Source organism: Tamandua tetradactyla, chromosome 4 (genome assembly GCF_023851605.1).
Source record: "Tamandua tetradactyla isolate mTamTet1 chromosome 4, mTamTet1.pri, whole genome shotgun sequence".
NCBI classification, from domain to species: domain Eukaryota; kingdom Metazoa; phylum Chordata; class Mammalia; order Pilosa; family Myrmecophagidae; genus Tamandua; species Tamandua tetradactyla.
This window is the reverse complement of record NC_135330.1, coordinates 120,503,582-120,524,624: the sequence shown is the minus strand read 5'-3', so window position 1 is coordinate 120,524,624 and position 21,043 is coordinate 120,503,582. Positions and strand designations below refer to the sequence as shown.

The following is a 21,043-nucleotide window of genomic DNA, read 5'->3' as shown; positions in this document are numbered from 1 at the left end:
AAGATTAGAATCCTGGTAGGAAAAACCTACAATCCTGAAAAAAGGTGGGTGTCCCAGAATGTGTTGTGTCTACAAGGCTCCCTGAAGTCTCCAGGCTTGCAAATATGCCAGTTTTGCTCAGGTAAGAGATGGCAGCTTTCTGTTGCTTTGGAAAATGTCTGCAGGAGATGCTTCCACACAAAACAATAGGCATCCCCTCAAGAGCTACCTCTGCCTCCCCTCCTGGTTGCCCTGCCTATAGCTAGGGTTAAATCCCAGCATAAGGCAACTGTTAAGGGAAGAAAGTTTCTATACACATAATAGCAAAACCTTGCTGGCATGTTCTGGCAGAAGCCAGGTGAATACTCCTGGGATAAGATTTGGAAGGTGTGTATTCAAGAGATTAGAATGTAAGGCTGGATAAGCAAGAATTTATTTACTTGGAAGCAATTTCTCAGAACAAGGTATTTGACCTCCCAGCAAGGACCCCAGTGGCTGGGGCAAACTCACTGCCGGTTGATCTCCTAACACTGGGAGAAAAATGTCCATCTCTCAGCAAACCAGTTATGCCTTACATACCCTGGCAAACAACAAAGGAAGAAGTAATAGGGCAAAGGAAATAGGCATGCTGGCATCGGTATATTGTGGAAGTCCAGAGGACTCAGAAGAGGATTATGTTTCACAAGGGGTCCCAGCAGATACCCCATTCAGCAACACCTTCAGAAATATGCCAGCAATAGAGCATCGTTAGAAGTTCATTTTTAGCTCTCCCCTACACATCTTGAGCCATAGGGTGGTGTGGAAATGGTTATTAGAGCACAGTGTTTCCAGGGGTAAAAGAGATTGGCAGCCATTAAGTGTGCTGGATAATGTCAATAATTAAAAAGAAAAAATAAAATCATGATCTCAGTTCAATTCCCAGACCTGAGCCAATATTCAGATCCAGCACCCATTGATTAAGAAATGGCCAGCTCCCTAGAAGTAAGGACATGGTAACACTGTGGCAATTATATACCATAATGACTGTGTGAATCATTCTCCAAAGGGAAGTATGGCCTTTACTTAGATGGCTATACACTGGGGAAAGAGGAATTAGGGTAATTACCAGACATGTTCGGGACCATTAGACACAAGATGAGAGTTGACTTCCGTGCCTGGAAACTCAGAGCCTCATCACAGCTCACCTGTTAGAATGATTGCCTACCAAGGCCAGGTAATGAATGGAATCCTGGTTAAATTCTGGCTCATGATTGATCTAATGCTCATTTCTCCAGTCACCATGTCCATGATTGGAAATGATGTACCAGGCATTTTTGAGTAACCAGCATATGGTCTCTAGAGTAAAAGGTGTCACTAAGGAAGGCACCAAATAGAAACCTCTGAAAATGGTCTTCACTCCCAAAAGATAATAAATCACATACATTATCATATCATAGGAGTATTAATACTATCATTAAAGATCTAAAGAATATGGTAGTGGTGGTCCCTATCATATCTCCATTTATGTTGCTGCGTTTAAATTAAAGAACCCGGATGGATCCTAAAGAATGAGTGCAGGCTACCAGAGACCACCATGCCTTATCCAGGATTTTAGCTTCTGTGCAGATTATGGCATTGTTACCAGAGCAAATCAATAAGTATATAGGCACGGATTCAGTGAGCACATTCTTTACCATTCCATTTATAAAAGAAGATCAGATCAGGGTGGGCCATGGTGGCTCAGCAGGCAGAGTTCTCACCTGCCATTCCAGAGACCCAGGTTCAATTCCTGGTGCCTGCCCATGCAAAAAAAAAAAAAAAAAAAAAAAAAAGCTCAGAAAGTTCACACTCACATGGATCGACAGTAATATTGAATTACATTTTTGAATCAACACTGCACTGATCTTCCATCATAGCTCAGAAATAGTCCAAAGAGAGTTGGATCACCTGGGTAGTCAACAGAACATTACACTTCTCCATTGCCTCCATGGCTCCATGCCATTTCTTTCTCAGGAAGAGAAAGAGATGGCTAGAACACTGCCCTTGGTAAGATACAGGTATGGATGGTGAGAGATAAATTCTACCCTCATAAAATCCATGCAGATGTAATCCCATTTCAGTATTTGCTTCTCAGAAGACCCAAACTAATTCATGTAAAAGTTATTATACACTATTATGAGAAAATATTATCAAGAATATATGAAAAGTTTTCTTTGAACCTTGCTAAAATGTGATTGAAAGGTTAGACATTAAGAATAAAAGGATGTATCAAGCAATGTGAACATACATGATATCGCTCACTTAACCATTCTATCTAGCATCCTTCTAAAACACTGTGACTTCATACAGCCACAGCAAGTCAGAATGATTTACAGTTTTTTATTGAGAGAGGTCACCAAAATATACAGTTCTTTATTTATGTAATAAAACAAGTAAACTGAAAAATCATCTTATATATGAGATCAAAAAGTATGGGCAAGAGAGAGGAAGCTATTTAATATTTCTTTACAGATCACTGAAGATCTCTTTGTTCTCTTTTTGGTTAAGCAAAGTTCTTCCAACTTCACTTCTTTAAGAAAGAGAACAGCTTATCTTGTTAGGCCATTTTTGAGAATTATACTTGTCAGTGATGTCAGTGAATGAATATGAATCTTCTAAAATTGTTTTATGAGCTCTGCATACAGAAACCATCTCTTTGGAGCTTACTGATGATATGAAACTGCACACTTATGCTGCTTCTGCTTTAGAAGTGCTCATTTACTCGTAGACTTGTTAATTGATACACTTCTGCAGGATTGTCAGGCTGCCCCAACTATTAAAAGAGAAAATCTCTTTTTTACTCATAAGAGTCTTCAGAATAAGTTAGATATCTGCAAAGTGACTACTTTATTCTTATCCATATTTATCAGCTGGCCTTTTGTACATTTTGCCACTCTAAAACATTTTGCTAGCATGTTCTCATTTATCATTTATGTCGTCTCTTATCTTTTCTGTACTGGTGGGGCCTGGTTGAATTGTGTACCTTTTCAAAGCAACACATGCTCCATGAGGCAAAGTGCCAACCATCACTCCCCAGGTTAGCATCTCCTTCTCAAAATACTGATTTCCTTCTCTGAGGCTGATCCAAGAGTCCCATGATATCAGTGATGTTTACTGATCTCCCCAGTGAAGGCAAGGCTCCCCAGAGTTCCAGGCATGGCAAGGTATAATGGTCTTAAAACTGGCACAAGCTCTGTCAGGAAAGGGAGATTTAAGTGTTTCGTTGCTGGCTTATATTTCACAGCTAGGACTATCACCAACTCAAAGTGCTTTTTCCTTGGAGTATGAATACTACTGTTTCTGCTATACCATACATAATCTGTGTGTTCTTAAAACATCCTGTGGTGTGGAAAAATGCATGCAAAATAATAGAACTTATGAGATGGATATGATTGTGGAAAACCTATTCAACTTTGTATTCAGACATTCACAGTTGTTTTTAGTAATATTTAAACAAACAAAAGCAGCACCAGATTGAAAGAATCAACAACATGTATGCTATGACAAGAGATTTTCCCTTTAAAACAATAATAAGAACCACTTAATGAAAGATTGGTAGAGGGTGTTGAAAGAGAGAGTGCAGTGGTTAAGTTACCGACACAAAGAAAAAATGCACAAATATGGCTGAGGATCTTCAATAGGCACTTGGAAGACATGGTATGGGGCAAAAGAAAGAATGGGCAATAAAAGGTCACATGAATGGCATCTTATGCAGCAGCTATTTATCCATTATTTGATGCAATGAGTAGTAGTAGAGTAATTCCATTTCAGCTGCTCTCTCAGTGTGTTAAGGAAAATTTTTAAAAATGCAATTTCATTATTGAGGTATTGAAACTGACCATCGCTCTCTGCTGAGCCAGAGAAAGGTAAGTGGCCCTAGATTCCTTATTTCTATTCATGAGTTTACCTGGAAGAATTGGATTCGTGTGAGAAAACCATTACTGGAGATATATGCAAATATCCATTCTCAAAAATGAATAAAAGGAAACAAATGTAAAAATTGAACATTTATTTTTTGCTTATTTGTATGAATTCGTTTAATCATTTAAGATTTATTTTATATTATTTAATACTCATCTTATTAACGTTTCAATACATGATATTTTCCATTTAAAGATGGCTGAATTGGGGACATTTTCAGATTTTAGAAAAAGTGTAAATGGTCAGTGTTCTAGTTAGCAAGCTGCCAGAATGCAATATAGCAGAAATGGAATGATTTTTAACAGGGAGAATTTATTAAGTTGCAAGATTACAGTTCTAAGACAGTGAAATTGCCCAAATTAAAGCAAGCCTATATAAATGTCTAAATTAAGGTACCGACATGAAGTTACTTTCACTCAAGAAAGGCCAATGACTTACAGGGTTTCTCCCTCAACTGGAAAGGCACATGGTGAACATGGAGATGTCTGCTAGCTGTCTCTTCAGACTTCTTATTTCATGAAGCTCTCCCAGGGGTAGTTTCCATCTTCATTTCCAAAAGTCTCTCGCTGCCTAAGCTCTGTCTCTGGATCTATGGCTCTCAAAAAAGGGCTCTCTCCAAAATGTTTCCTCTTTTAAAGGATTCCAGCAAACTAATCAGGACCCACCTGGAATGGGTGAAGTCCCCAGCAATATTGAATAAGAATTAAAGGACAGCTTTTCTGGAGCCCACCAGAGGTTCAAACCAGCACAGTCAGTACTATTAAAAATCATTTTATCACAAAATTAAATATGCATGAATTTTGGAATTGTGCACAATTGTAGTGTTATTTTAGTTTATTTTATTATATTTTTCCTCTTTCAAAATATTTTCAATGTTTTTAAACTTTGGATTTGAAAAGTCATATTTCGGTAATAAATAAACCTAATCAAGAGGATTCTGTGGGCCAATCACAGTGTAATGTGTTAATTTTATTTCATTTTAAATGTCAAAACAAAGCCATGTAGTGTGTGCACGATCACCAGCTACACTTTACAAATGAGAAATTGAAGCCTAGAAATATGATGGAACATTTCTATGTTACCAGATGGTTTATTAAATAATAGAACTGCGGTTGGAATACCAAGCAGTTTTATTCCACCATACATACTTTCAGGCAGTATACAATATTAAAACATGAAACTAAGGACTGAGTGTACATAAAATACAAGAGGTCAGGGCTATGCCAATGTGCTGGAAGAGGCTGAGAAAATTGACTGAATGCTAACCTGTGGGCTTTCTAGAGAAGAAAACTTTCCTGAAGAAGAACACTCCTCCCCAGGAGAGGAATACTTAAAAAGAAAGGAGAAAAAGAATGAGTACACAAGAGAAAGTGTCTTCACTTTCCTCTGGCACAATCAACAAGAGATTTGGCATCAAATAATCTTGGGATTCTGAGGAATTAACCTGGCTGGTTGACCATCAGTATTCATGGAAGGTGAAATAGACCAGGATCCAAAGAGCTTAAGAAATTGCAACAACCTCATCCATCATACCAGAAGAGCTATAGACTGCCACAACCTTAGGAAATGCAAGTTGAAAACTAGCTGCATATTGGGCAAGTACTAGTTATGCATTATAAATAATCTGAAAAGAAAGGTAATGCTGGCATTATGAGCCCTAGAACAAACTGGTCAGTTGTTTATGCCATAAACTAAATTAAAGCTGTTTTACACTATTTAATGATGCTTTAACAAAAGTGTTACACTTTCACGTTCTCCTAGAAATGTGTAGAAAAAGGCAAATATGCCTATAAGGAAAAATTTTATGGATATAATTGGCTAGAGAAAGTCATATAAAGATGCCCTTGCTAAATGTACTGAATATGAATAGTCAGTAGTTCGTGCTTCCCCACAAATGAACTACTAGTTCAATGCCCAGATTCAATCTCACTAAAGAAAATCCTTCACGAAAGGGCATTAACAGATTATAATGTAATTGCATTGATGATATAATGAATTTCCTAAAATATATAGGGAACACTGTAAGTTGTATCAACAATTTAATAGCAGTTTTTCCATTAAAAATACTCTTTTGGGGGGAAACGCCTTGATTTTAAAATAGATTCCAATACTTTCAAAAGGGGTAAAGTTTTAGAGAAAGGTAATATGTTAACTGCTAAACTCATTACTGCAAACAAGTACATATAGGTAATTTTATTAATATGAAAACAATTATAAAATTGTCATATTACAATTTTCAGATATGCATATTTCCACATTCCTTCCATAAATCAGTTGATAAGATCATAAGTCATTAAGAACATAGCTTTTTTTCAAATTGCTTTTTCTAGTTAAAAAATATGGCAAGTCCGCATTCAATCGGGCAGATTGCGAATTGGAAACTCTGAAGGTGGTGATATTGCATTCTCCGGAAGAAACTGGCTGACTGAAATTGAGATGGAAATTCTTCCTTCTGACTGTTGAAATCTTCAGTTCTTGCTTTAAAATCACCAAGTGATTGGGTGAGCAGTTAAAGAAGCTTTAACTGCTGAAAGCAATCTCCTTTGTTGATTATAGATGTAATTAACTTAGATGCAATCAACAGAGTAATGCTTTAACTCCATCTATGAAATACCCTCACAGTAACCATCAGGTCAGCGCTTGCTTGACCAAACAATGGGGCACCAAAACCCAGTCAAGTTGACAAGTGAAATTAACCATCATTTTGGTCTTCCCCTCAGTCCTTTTTCTCATATCAATGAATGTTTCTGCACATTAGATACAACATTGTGATAATTATGAATTTTTTTCCTTAATTTAAACTTTGTTACTTTATTGTTCAGCCAGATAATACAGATTTATATAGAAAGACAACAAATTATATACATTCACAGAATTATGAAATAATGTTAATCAGTATTTATTTAAATCGACATTTATTCCATCACAAAGAGTTGGCACTTTGTTGAGTAGTAGTCTCAAAATACATGATATTGAAAAATAGTAGCTGACAGATATATAAGAATAAATAAATAGATAGAGAAAGATGAAGTACTGGTATGGTTTAGCTGTCTATCAACTTCACTACCTCCCTTCTGTATTCTCCTTTGTATCACAGAGGGGTGAAAGCCTTAAAACAACATTTCTTTGATCCCCTTGCTATCTGGAGTTTGCTTAGGATTGGCCAGCGGAAGACCCTGGCAGTCGATCAGTAGATGGGGTCAGAGGAGAAGCCACTGTCTTTCTGGTCCTAGCAGTGATGGTGCCCCCAGCACAGACCAGTGGTGGAGCCTGCCTTAGGTCTCCAGCAAGCGTGGTTTCCACAGTAGGGATAGTGGGTACGACATCCATTCACTGCAGCAGGTGGACCTCTGGCAACTTGGATAAACATATGGACTCCTGGGCAACCCATAGACAGCAGCAACTTTTTGCCAAGTAAAACCCTTTCTTTTTGTTGCTCCTTTCGCCTTTCTAAAATTTTTGTAATTATTTTCTTGTATAAGTCTCTCTCTGCTTGAAATATCCAGGGTGGATTCTGTTGTTATGACTAGATACTGATTAATAAGATTATAAGGGGTTGAAAGACTGAGAAAGAAAGAAAGAAAGAAAGGGAGAGAGGGCAAGAGAGAGAGCAAGAGAGAAACAAAGAAGGAAGGAAGGAGGGAGGGAAGGGAAAGGAAAGGAATGAGGAAGATAGGAAAGAGTGAGAGAGAGAGAAAGAGAGGGAAAGAGAGAAAGAGAGAGAGAGAGAGAAAGAAAGAAAGAAAGAGAAAAATAATTTATATTTTTCTGTATAGACTCAGGGGCTTTATATTATAATCCACAATTTGGGTGGCAACGTAAATGGAAAACCAACAAGGTAAGTTAAATGCATCTTTATATTAAACAGCCAAATGTAGAAGGAACAAGATAAGAAAATTAAAGGAACAATTCAGATGTGAACTGGGTGATCAAGAGGAAAAGAAAGAAAGATGAGAAAGTAATGAGAAATAAGGACAAGATAAACCAGATGAAAGAAAATATGGAAGAAATATTGGAAGCAGCTCTGTCAGGCATAATGATTTTAGGCATCAGTTCTCCTTTGTCAGATATCAGGTTCACAACTCTGTTTTCTTATTGGTTAAATTTCAATAGTAAATATTTTGACCCCTCCCCACCTTTTTTTTAGTTTGTCACATTGTTTAGGTTTTCCCTTATATACAGCATACAGTTGGCTCTTGATTTTGAGTCAAGTAGGTAAGTTATAGTCTCTCCATTTGCTGATGACACTGATGTATTTGGTCTTAATTTTGTCATATTCTTTGTTATAAGTACATGCGTTATGTTATATTTGCTGAGTGTCTCTAAGCTTTCTTTGCAGCTTAAAATATGTATTTTGGTATTTAGGGGAGCTAGTATTTTTGACCAAATGACTAGCCCTGTGGCTCTGTTACCTTTTTACCTCCTTCTCTAATGCCTTCATAATCTGTTTCTATTCAAAACTGGTTGTAAATTTTTAAGCAAATCCTTTAATAACCTTTAATACCCATTTATTGTTTATACAACAATCAATAAGCTAATGCTACTTTCCTCCCTTCTTTGAACATTTTTATCATATCTTTTGGTTTTTAAGCTACAGTTCTTTATATCATACTTTACATGATTTTTTCCCTCTAGGGAATACAATATGCATTTTAATCATCACATTTCACATAATTTTGAGCTTTCTTAAGCAATGTAAGAATCTTTCAATGACATAATATTTTTTTTTACCCTCACAACAATTCGTTGTTTCCAACAATGCATTTTTATAACTTTAAACAGATAGTTATCTTTTAAACAATTAAAGCTATAAAGAGGTGTATTATATTTACGCAGGTATTTATCCTCTTTGATGTTCTTCATGCATTTTTCAAACTTGGGGAATTTTTCCTAGTTTATAACATATTGACTTTTTGGGTCGTTGGGGATTTTTCTTTGCTCTCCAGTCCCACTTCCAGCTTTCTGCCCTGGAATTCTTCCTTGATCTCTCTCCCCCAGCCTTGCTAGTGCTGTTTCAGCATGTTCTCTGGCCTGGAGGGCCTTCAAGAGGTTTTTCTCAGCACTCCTGCCTCCTGTTTGCTCCTGATGAAGATGTTCTGGGCTCTGTAAGAATGTCCTAAGCTCTGCTTTTCAGTCTCCAACTCCAAAATGGTGACACAGCTAAAGGATTTGGCTGGTCAACATGCTCAGAGACAGGCTGAAAGAGCTGTTAGTAGAGAAGCTAGTTATATATCAACTGGGAAAATGAAGTAATCAGACTGGCCGAAGTGGAAAAATAAAACAGTCCACGCGCACTCAAAACAATGCATTTGTCTGAGACTGGATCTCAAGCCCATGTACTTTGTGGAGCAAAACTTAATTCAGAGTGGAGTGAGACAAATGCATTTTCAGAGAAGCAGGCAGAAATGAAGAATGAGGCCTTGTGGTAGGCATGCTTAGCCTGATTGATGAGACTTGGTTGGTTGATATTGGGGTTCAGTGAACTATGGAAGAAACCTTTTCTGAACCCTCGCGTCAATTTTGTGGCTAGTGATTTTTTTTTCTGGTATGATTTCATTTATTTGTTTGTAACTGCAAGCCATTCAACTTCAACACAGCAGTTCTCAAAGTGTCCTATACAGACCAGCAGCATCAGTAACACTTGAGAACTTACTAAGAAATACAAAGTTTTGACCCCACCCATCAGGAGCTCTGGAGAAGGGACCCAGAAAGTTGTGTTTGAAAATAAACTTTTGGGGTGATTCTGACGTGCAATCAAATCAGAGGATGTGCTAAGCTAGCATGACTTTTTAAACATTTTTATATATTTATTTTGAATGTCACTGAAAATATAATATAGAAAATAGTTACAGCCAAGTGTTTAGAGTTTAACTAAGAGCATTTCAGGACATATGAAGAGCTGTCTGTTCTCTGATATTTTACAGCTAGTTCCTAGGAAGTATCAAAAGACATTCCCGTTAAATTTGCATAACCCTGTCCATAGACCATATACAATGCTTGAGCATAATTTTTACAATTTGGGAAATACTTTCCTTTTCCTTAAAACTGTCAGAAAGGTATTATGAAAACCCAGTGTCATGTTTTTTTCAATGTTCAATGGCAATGCCACAGGCAAGGCATTAAGTGATAGTTTATTTAAAGACATGCTCATTTCATGCATTTAGCAACAAGTCAAAAATCATAATCCCTCTCCCATTTGTACTTTGTACCTTGGGCTTCAGCAATTTCATCTGATGTAATAATGCTTTTTGAAATAAGAGTGACTGTTGATTTTGTGGTTGTTGTTGTTTATGGATGGATGACTTTATGATTTGGCCAAAATCTTGGGAGTTAAAACCACTAGTCCTATTCTTAGCAGTCAATAAAATGAAAAAAAGAAAAATGCTTTATAAACATTCTCTGTTTACTCAATTAAAGAAAAAAAAAAGAAGATATCCTGAGATAAGAAAATAAAGCGTAGTCTTCTTGGAACTTATCCCTAAATGTATTTAAACTGTGGCTATTAATTCATATCAAAGAGAGTAATCGAGGGCAAAACTGTGACGTATAATACACAATGAATATAATCAGAGTGGTAGAGATGAAGAAATAGTTTCAAAGGGAGACTTTGAATTTTGAATTGCTTTGATAGAAATTTCAGCATATTGCAAAAGCCATTAAGAGATCAGCATCTAAAGAAAGGTTTGCTTCGTGCAAGAGTGGGGATTGGAAATAGCTCTTAGAACAGACTGCAAAATCTCATGCTTTCTCTACCCAAGTTCGAATTTACTGCCCACTCTAGAACACTTGCTGTCAGTCCCATCTCAGTTCATTTGACTCAGTTCAGTTTTCCTCTCTACCTCAGGTTATCACCTGATCGTGGTTTATCTGGATTCTTGCAGCAGTCACCTGAATGATTAACGTTGCTTGCTCCAACTCACTCAGTTCCTCTGCTCCAAGCACAACCCTATTGGATCAACATGTTCCTGAGACAGGTCAAGCACACTCTCACCTTGCTGCATTTGTTCTATAAGTTTCTTTTTTGTGTGGAATGCCTTTTCTCCAGAGATTTGCATTATTTGCATACCTCACTCCCTTTTTCCTTCTGATCTTTAATCAAATAGCAGTTTCTCCAAAAAGCCATCTCTGACCACTATCCAAAACTAAAAGCTCTTTTCTATTTTTTTTTTAATCCTTGCTACTTATCACTATCTAACTTACTTTATATTTAATTATTTCTCTTGCTTTCTGCCATTCTCCACCCTCATGTCCTCAACTCCTTACACCAACCCTGTGGTGATGCATGCAAACTCTAGAGACATACGTCTTTTCTGTTCTTTGCTGCAACCACAATGCCAAAAAAATATTTAGGAGAGTACATATTAAAATAAGCATCTATTGAATAAATGCATGGAAATATATGTCACAATAATGCAAAGAATGCTGACACAATGTCAACGTGCATTTATAGAATATAAAAATTCCAAAGAATACATGCGTATAAAAAATACTCAAGCTCATATATTATCAGAGCAATGCAAATTTACAAAATCAGTAACAAGAATACTTTGTACTTGTGAATGAACTGAGGAGATGCTACGGTTTGCTAAAATAACAAGAAACCGTTATTTGCAAAAAACAAAATAAAATTCCAAATTCTATGCCTTTGTCTGCTTTGTGGTAAGTGCATTATAAAGCTAGAAAATAAACCTTTCAACCTGACGTGGTCACCAAAAAGAAGAAAAGCCATACAAACAGACAAACAAACAAAAAACAGTGGACTGTTAAATTATATTCTACACTGATTTTGCAAAATTCTCAGCATTATGGAAGAATGAAAAGCATTCACAGGGAAATTAAAAGAATTCGAAGGGACTTCAAAGTTGAACAAAGCAGCCAATGATGTGAACCAGCCAGCAGAGTATTTTGCTTGCTGGTGAAAACTGAGCTCATTAGCCAAGCTGACTCTAGGGGAGGACAAAACTGAACTTCATAAAGTCCTTCCTGCAGAGCTGATTGTGAAACATTGTTGCTGTTACTTTGCTGGAAGCTGCACAGCATGCTTTCTGGCCTAAGGTAAGATATGAGTCATTACAAAGGCCCATGGAAGGGAACCAGCGTTTTGAAACAAACAGAATAAAAACCACGGTGAATGTTGGCATGGTATAAAGTAGGATCCCAAATCCCAGTGTGAATGCTTTGAAGACAGAGTGTACTGAAGTCATTGTTGAAACACACCAAATGTCTCAAACACAGAATCCTAGCAACAAATTTAAAATATATATACAATATTAATATACTGATACAGCTATTTGAGGCAATAGATCCTGGGAAAATGTCCTAAAATAAGTTTAATTTATAAATTTTATAATTGATTAAGAACATGGAAGTATCTTAGGTTAATTAGAAACAGGACAATCTGTTGTCTCACCTTTCAAAGACAGTATTTTAATGATTAGAGGAAAGAAAATGATAATTATGACTGCAATTAATTATTGTTTCATAGTCATAAGGGAAAAACTGTCAATGTGGCCAAAAAGAATCAAGGAGAACACAAATTAGAAATCAGGTGCCAAGGTTAAAAAGTAGCATTAGCACAGATTACTGTGCTATCCCAGAGCTTTCCATTCATTTTGTAATTATTTAACTGTTAATGGAGCAAGCAGGCTTTACAGCAGGCAGACCTCTATAGATCTTCTTCTGATTCGGCCACCTCCTCTGTGGAAAAACCCCAAACCCCCTCCCCTAGCATCCAGAAAGGAGTGAAACTGCAGGCAGGCGAAATAGGAGCATCACTGGGATAGGGGCCCCTCCCCTAACAACTCATCTGCTTCTGTAACCAAGCTTTGCATCTTAAACTGACCAATTATTTTTTCCATTAACCTTGCCGGTTGTCATATTAAACTTCTCTTATCTCTAGCATGTCATACAGTCTATAAAAGCTAAGGTTGCCTTTTGTTGGGGGCTCAGACTTTCGAGGTGTTGCGGCTGAGACCCATGTGCATGTGCTAATAAGCCACTTGCTTCCCCAAACTGCAGATCCTTGATCTGGGCTCATCCTAATTTCGTGTAACATTCCTGGAGGCCTCTGGCCTCATCCCTGCTTTCGCGCTGCATTACAAAGTTCCCATGCTTGCCAACGCTTAGATTTTAGAAAAAACTATTGTTGCAATTATGTAATATTTATGAGCTAATATAGTTACATCTTAGAGCTTGTAAAACCAGGCATACATTGCATCTATGATGAGGACCCTAACTCCCTCTCAGGAGAGCAATAACCAGCCAGATTTCCAGTGGAACATGGAACGAGTTAGAAATGGCCATCAGAGTAGGGTAGTTGTAAGACGTTGTGATGTAGGGTGCCACTGGGAAAGAGCCATATGTGTGTATTCAAATCATTTTCTAATCATCTGGCTAAAGGGACACAAAAAGAATGGGGTCAGTTGCACATCAGGCTCCAATGAATAAGTGAAGCTTTTCCCCTAAGTGATCAGTTGAAAGTTTGAGGTAGGAGGCAAACCTGACAGCAGCCTGGGCAGTGAATGACAGGAGCAGGAAGCCGGAAGGCAGGCGCTGCCTTCTGGAGCTCTGTAGAATGAGAACGTCATCATGCACAGAGGTGAGCATGTGTCTATCTTTGGACAGGAGATGCGGGTCAGGCCCTGGACCTCAGAAAGGACACCAGGCGCAGGACGTCTACTCAAGCAGAGAATAAACAGATTGTCCGTAAGCAAGTGAGATGGCAGGAATCAGGATCTGAAAGGCAAGTTTAGCTGGATCGGTTTGTAATAAGGTAGAAAGAATCCTCCTTTTCAGAACTGTGCAGACTTTGAATTCATGCAGAAAATAAAAAAGAACATCTCTTTTGCAATCTCCAGTCTTTCCCCCTCCCAGAAAATCTCCCCAAAGTTTTACTTGTGGGGATACAAAGAATTAAATACCTTGATTACGAGGGACTGTTGCTTTTGGTTTGAACCACTCTCTCACAGTTAATTCACAGAGGAACAATGTTGGGTACTAGTAAGTGCTTAAAGCATATATATTAAATTTCATTCATAGCCCATGAGGGCTGGTCCTTGGTCTGACCATTATTAGTTCCACCAGTGATTTTGATATTAAAATTTAGCACCTTCTCATTAAATTCTCTAAGAACATCAATATTGTGACAAGGCAGCTACCTTAGAGAATAGTTTTAAAATGCAATTTGACCATGACAAATTGTGGGAGCAAGCACAAACAAATCTGATAAGGCTTGGAAAGTGGATGCATTCAGCATAGCATTCTTACTGAAATCCACACACTTAAAAATGGTTTATCGTTATGCACATCCTTGCTTTGAAGTATTCATTAACACAGTGTTGACACTAAATAGCATGTTCTATCACTGGTTTCCAGTAAAATGGTGTTACAGATAAGACTTTTTTTTTCCCCTTTCAGAATGGCTTTTCTGGAATTGCTGGCTAATTTGAAGGGAAAACATTTCTTTAAGCACAATTTCCAGTTTAGCCAATATGAGAAGCCCCCTAACCCATGTGTTCTTTTAGCTTGCTCAGAGAGGAGACTGCGTTTATTTTTAATTCAGAAAAATCACATGAAGTATTGAAATGTGGGATTATAAAATGTGCGGTGCATCACTGCTGCAAATGCAAACTAGAAAAGATGAGGTTTTTTTTCTGTCCTTTGTGTTTATTTTTTAAAATGTTAACATTTACTAGGATGATGGGAAAAGCACGGGTGATTCCTCCATAGAGAGAGAATAGTCACAGAAAGGGCATTGCCGTAGGGATGATGGAAAGATGAAAACGGTTGGTAAAAATTGGTAGGGAATCTCAGCTAGCAGTCATTCCAGTCTGTCCGGCAGAAGTTAATGATAATAAATAGTCACGAAGTTGTCAAAATGTCACTGTCCAAAGCTATCTGAAAGTGGCTCATGCTCATTGCATTATATGTTCAAGATAACATTTTTTAAATATCACTATTCTTGCTGTCTAACTACTAGTATTTTAGGTATGAAATACATTCTTAACACAAGCAAACCCTTATTATCATAAGCTGCTGCACATGACCTAAGATTTTTATGTCTTTTTTGAAACAGAAAAATAAGCGTCCTATGCATTTTGTTCCATTTCATTGAAAACTACATGCAAACAAGTAAAGATATTATTTATTAAAATATGTATATATCTCCTAAACTGCTAAGGTGAAAATTTTATTCTCTTGCATTTCTCAAATTTAGTGCGCATGAGATGGAGAGGTACTCATGATTTACCACTCAATATTCTCCCTATCCTTATCAGAAAATCTGTAAGAAATGCAATTTAAGGTGAATGCATAAACTGGTTTGCTAGGAGTTTCATTTTTACCCAGATGCAGCCTTATACCACTTGTTACAAATATGCAATTTCGTACCGAATAATCCCCAAACTGCATTGCTGAATAAATTTTCAAAGTTATTAAAATGTAATTTGAAAACCTTTTTTACGGGTAGAATAATTGACAGATTCTTTGAAGTAGCAACTTATCATTTTGAACTACTGATAATTTATTCTTTGACACTTATTTAGTTCAGTCAGAAAGTTCACTAGTGACCATGGATATCTTTTGGCACAAGCAACAAAAGCCGAGGGCTGGATTTGGAGAGCCAGTTTGACTGCTGCAAATATGTTCTTGGGTAGCTTTTGCTCTCTTCTGGAAGAGTTCACTAACAGATGGCAACTTGTCATTGTTAATGGAGTGTTATCCCGAAAAACTTCAAGGATCCATGCAGAGTGTGACACTCTTCCCCTCCTCTTTTCAAGTCACCCCACAGAAATAGCCAATAATGACCTCTTTCTTTTCACAGATGATTCTACCTTATGTCGGCTGATTCCTTCCAAGCCATATCATGGTTGCTCTAATCCAAATATGACAAAAGACTTTTCATTGTTTGACAGCTAATCTATGCACTGAATGGTAGAGATGTCACAATGCAGTAGGAAAAGAATTGTGACCCAAAGTTAGGGTTCTTGCTTCCTAGCCTTGGTCCTTTGAGTCAAGAGACAGATGCCTTCTCCACTATGGATTTCATTGTCATTGAAATAAAAGCAGATTGTCTCATACAAACACGAGGTTCATTTCAAGTAAAATTTATTAGATTCCAAATTCCTTTACTCTAAAGAAGACATCAGTTTGGTAGACAATGGAGCATATATGAGCATTTTAGAGTTCCATTCACCTTTTGTTCCTGCTAAAGTTACATGTTCATGGAAAAATTAGCCATTTGGTTTCTAAAATATAATAACCATAAAGAAACAGCAGCGTTTTATCTTCCTGTATTTGTTTAGCACTACATGAATTTCATAGCTCATTCACAGTATAATTTATGTTTTTTTAAAAATCATTGGCACTTCAGATGGCAATTTAAAAAATGGTAAAATCTTGCCAAAGATTGTACAACTCAAAGAGACTGGTGCAGAGTATAACCCAGATTATATGAACCCTGGCACTAGACTTTGTTCGCTTATTACACCAGAACTATCTATTTTATTTTATTAATGATAATTAATGTTTACATTACATTTGCCAGCTGCCCTGCATTTTGTAGTTTCAAATGACTTTCTGATCTATATCTATATCTATATCTATATAATTTTTTTACTTAGACTTGACAATGATAGCTAGAAGAAAGTACAGGTAGAAAGAATGTCCAGTCTTAGACTCATCGTGATAGATTTATAAGGATAATCTATGAAAAGTAGGTAGAGGGAGATATCCTGATTTTTCTTCCTTGATATTCCAAATCCCTCTCCCCTATTTAAATCAGCCTCTCCTCTGGAAGGAAATTCCACTGAACATCAAAATCTAGTGAATCAAGAGATGCCAGGCATTTTCTTTTGTACTTAAATTTACTCTTCTGTTTGTAAGCCAAATTTCCCTCCTTCTCTTCTTCCTTCCTTTCTTAACCTTGCTTTCTATTCCTCTCCTTTCATTCTGCTTTTATTTTCCATGCTGTCATTTCATGCAGTGAAATACTTGGTCTTTTAAGAATTGCTATTCTATGAGTCCAACAATTGCACATAGCCTTCAGCTTCCTTCGGAAATAAGTACTAGTAATTTTGCAGTTTTTTCCTTTTTGTGATTAGAAAAATACCAACACCATTTTCCTATAAATAGGTATTAGCAACACTAGGAGAAAATTAAAATTCTTATGGCATAGCATTTGTTGCTTGCCCTAAATGAATAGGTGAATAGCTAATGCTAATGCAGTTTGCAAACTGAAATGAAATGTAAATAGCATTGTTCCTGAAAGTGTTTCTGTTGAATAAAAGGAATTCTTAAAGACAATGTTTTCAGACTTTGATAAAACGCCTTAGTCAAATATTTGCAGTCACTCAAAAATAACTTTCATCTTAATAAATAGTGGTATTGCAATTATATTTTACATTGGCAGGTGTGTTATGGTTCTTAAGACATGAGAGGGGAATTGGAATCATGAGATGAGTTTTCCTCTAGTGGGTCAGGGCATGGACCTAAGGACTCTAGAGTGGCTTCTGGTCTAAGGAATCAAAATGTTCACGCTTTAGGTCAGTGATTTCTAAAAATGATTTTCATCTCCTCTGGACTGTAGCCACATGCATTTTGCAGAGTGACTGTCTATTGATTCTGACAAGTCATAGTCATAGAATTATAGGCCTGGGAGGAACCCCGGAAGTTCATTTTAACCATTCCAGACAGGCAAGTTTCAGTGATGTTATTGCTAATAGACATTTAAAAGCGATATAATGATAAAAAGCATTATGTATTATCAATACATATTTCTTTTTAGATTGGAATACTATACAAGGAAAAAAGTAAAAAGACAATATTAAATGTTTATTTTTAATATTATATAAGTTAAAATCATGATACTCCAAGAAGGTCTTGAACATATTTCATCACAATATGACAAATTTTGAAAAAGTGACTCCCTTGCCCGATCTCACCTAACACATTTTATAATATCACACACACACACACACGCACATATATAGGTAAAATTATTTTTTTCAAATGGTTAAAAAGGCTAACATCTCAGAAAAGAAATTGTGTTCATGTAAAGCTCCATCCGTGTTGAATGATGCTTAATGTTTCTGATTTTTGTCAACTGCAAAGCTTGGTGGAGCCCCTGACCATGCTAAGTAATTAGCTGGTGCTCCCTCCAATGATGAATCCTGAGTTCCAAGGACAGAGCTGTGTCCAAGTCCTTGCCAGGTCATGTATCATGGCCCCCATTCATACTAGGACAGTCCAGTGTACTGCTAAATCATGGACTTTTTGATTTGCCGTAACTCAAGGATCAGAATGTTCTGTCCAAAATTTGACATCTGATAAGTGCTATTCATGAAAATGTTTAACAGAAGGTTTTGATGGGTTCAGTGATTTGCAACCTGTGCCACTATCATGGTGTAAATAGTCCCAACTTGGAATGATTTCTAGATATCTATCAATGTCATGTCACTGCACATGGGCTTGGGAAGCAATTCTCAATAGCACACAAATATATAGAATTTCCATCATACAGTTGCACATAAACAACCTCAAGAGCAGAGATAATAATAAAAGGTAGTAAGATAATTAAGAAGTGATGAGTTTTGTGTACTTACTACTTTTGCTTTTAAAGAAATTTATTTAATAGTTTGTATGAATTAAGTTTTAAAAATGGCTGTGGTTAGCCATCAGCACACAAAATTCCTGCAAGGTTATCAGTCTGATCTTGTGAAAACACCATTGTGTCTGGTGCAAGTAGACATCTGAGGACCACCTTAGGATACAGTGACCATTGGAGACTGGGAACAAACTATGTTTGTTTCTCCAGGAGTTTTCCCCAGAGTTGTTACTCACTGTGGTTTCCAGGTAAATGCTGCTTCTTTTTGAGACACAGTGATCAACTTGAGAGAATTCTGAGCAGGGCTGCATTGTTGTCTCCCTTTCGTCTTAAGTCACCCAGAAAACTTTTCTTTGAACCAAAGAAAACTTCTATAAAGTTTTGAACCAAAACTTCTATAAATATTACAACTCAGAGACATTTTAAAAACATACATGACATTTTGCTTTATGAATAGTCTATGTAATTGAAATTCACTGTCAGTGAAAATAAATATTGGATCAAATTCTCCCACAAAGAAAGTTGGGAAAAACTTAATTAAGTTTTTAAAAATGTGATTCATACCATTTGTGTTCTAGTTTGCTAGTCTGTTATAAGACTTCAGAAACTAATCAAGACCCACCCAAATGGGTGGAGACAGGCCTCTACCTAATCCAGTTTAACAATCACTCTTGATTAAATCACATCTCCAGGGAGATGATCTAATTACTGTTTCAAACATACAGTACTGAATAAGGATTAGAAGAAATGACTGCCTTTACAAAATGGGATTAGGATTAAAACATGACATTTCTAGGGCACATACATCATTTCAAACCAGCACTATTTGTTATCTCTAAAGAGACATCTTGTGATCAGAGCCATGTCATTTTTTTTTTCTCTGCTAAAGGCCGTATTTGATGAGATATTAGAAATTACATCATGCCATGATTATGTGAATTATGTGGGTGATTTTTGAAAGATTAAAAAAGTATTAATTGGTTCTGTTAATTGGTTCTGGAAGAGAAATATCATTCTCTTCTAACTCCCAGAGCATAATTTGGCACCATAACTTACAAAACATTCTCCTATCCTTCCTTCCCTCCCAAATTTCTCAATGTGACACTGAAAACATGGCCTGTCACCTTGGTTCTCATTCCTATGGCAAAAATTGTTAGGATAGACATTTCAGTTCTCTGAATCTAAATTCTCGAAATGTGGTCCAGGGACCAGAAGCATCAATTTGCCAGAAATGCAGGAGAATCTCATGCCTCCCCTCAGACCTACTGATTCAGCATCATGATCTCCAGGTGATTCTAAAACCAAAGCTCCAGAGGCCTCATCAAGACAGGCACAGTTAGTGAAGGACTAGTTCAAATAATTACTATGACCTCAGCATCTCTCAGGATGCCTAGCACTGGCCCCTGCACAAAAATAATTTTGAATAAGTATGTATATTTATATTAAACTGAAATAGATTGTTTTCAATCATTATGCATTATGAGAATTGCCATAGTTACCTTAAAGATGAAATCCAGGAGAAGAAAACAAAACAAAACAATGGAAAATCTCTGTTTTGGTTTACTAAAGCTGCCAGAACGCAATATACCAGAAGTGGGTTGGCTTTTTCAATGGGGGTTTCTTAGGTTACAAATTTACAGTTCTAAGGCCATGAAAATATCCACAGTAAGCCATCAATAGGAAGATACCTTCTCTGAGGAAAGGTTGCTGGCATCCAGGGTTCCTCTGTCACATGGGGAAGCACAAAATGTCACTGCCTTTTATTCTCGCATGAAGGACTCTAGCAAGGAAATTATGACCTATGTTAGATGGGCTGACCCATATCTCCATGGAAACAACCTAAGCAAAAGCTCCCATCCACAATAGGTTGGTACCTACAGGGATGGATTAAAAGAACAAAGGCTTTTATGGAGTACTTAACAGATTCAAGCTAGCACAGTCACTAACACAGAAATAACCAAATTTCAAACAAATCCAAGATACAAAGACAGAACTGTGAATTGTAACCAAATATTTTCCATATAGTGTTATGTCATTTGAAGTCATTTGAATTTTTGTGCTGTTACTTTAGATTATTTTATTTCCCCTAATGCCAATTATAAGCATAATTTTATTATCAAATTCCAGTATTTTCAAAGTGTTTAACATGAGAATCACTTGGAGTCCTTTTCAAAATCCAGATCCATGAACCTCACTCTGCTGCTACTGAACCTCACAGATTAGCATTTGAAAATGTTTGCTTTGGGTAATTTCCCCTACCATTTGGGAATCATTTAATCTGATGTAAAAGTCTGACTTCTTAGCAGATTTTGATGATGATGAAATAAGTGTGCAACTAATTTTCCTTCTTTTCTCTAGATGGCTAATGCATGCCAGTAAACAAATCTTAATCTAATGGGCCATGATTTGAGCATAATCTGCCCATGACAGGTGACAATTAGAGGGTTCCTAAAAGCTTTCGTCTTAAAGCCTAATGAAGCGAAAATGAGCCTTAGTTTAAAATAAATGCACAGAGTGACATAT

General features: G+C 36.8%; 1 long non-coding RNA gene across 1 annotated transcript in view; it reads right to left on the bottom strand.

Annotated features, from left to right (window-relative positions):
* Positions 1–20,252, bottom strand: part of LOC143679314 (uncharacterized) — a 59,506-nt gene extending 39,254 nt beyond the window's left edge. The window contains exons 1-2 of the long non-coding RNA XR_013173645.1: positions 20,209–20,252; positions 18,757–18,871 (exon numbers count right to left, since the gene is read on the bottom strand). This is a non-coding gene — a long non-coding RNA (uncharacterized LOC143679314). The remainder of the gene's footprint in view (positions 1–18,756; positions 18,872–20,208) is intronic.
* Between the last annotated feature and the right edge of the window lie 791 nt (positions 20,253–21,043).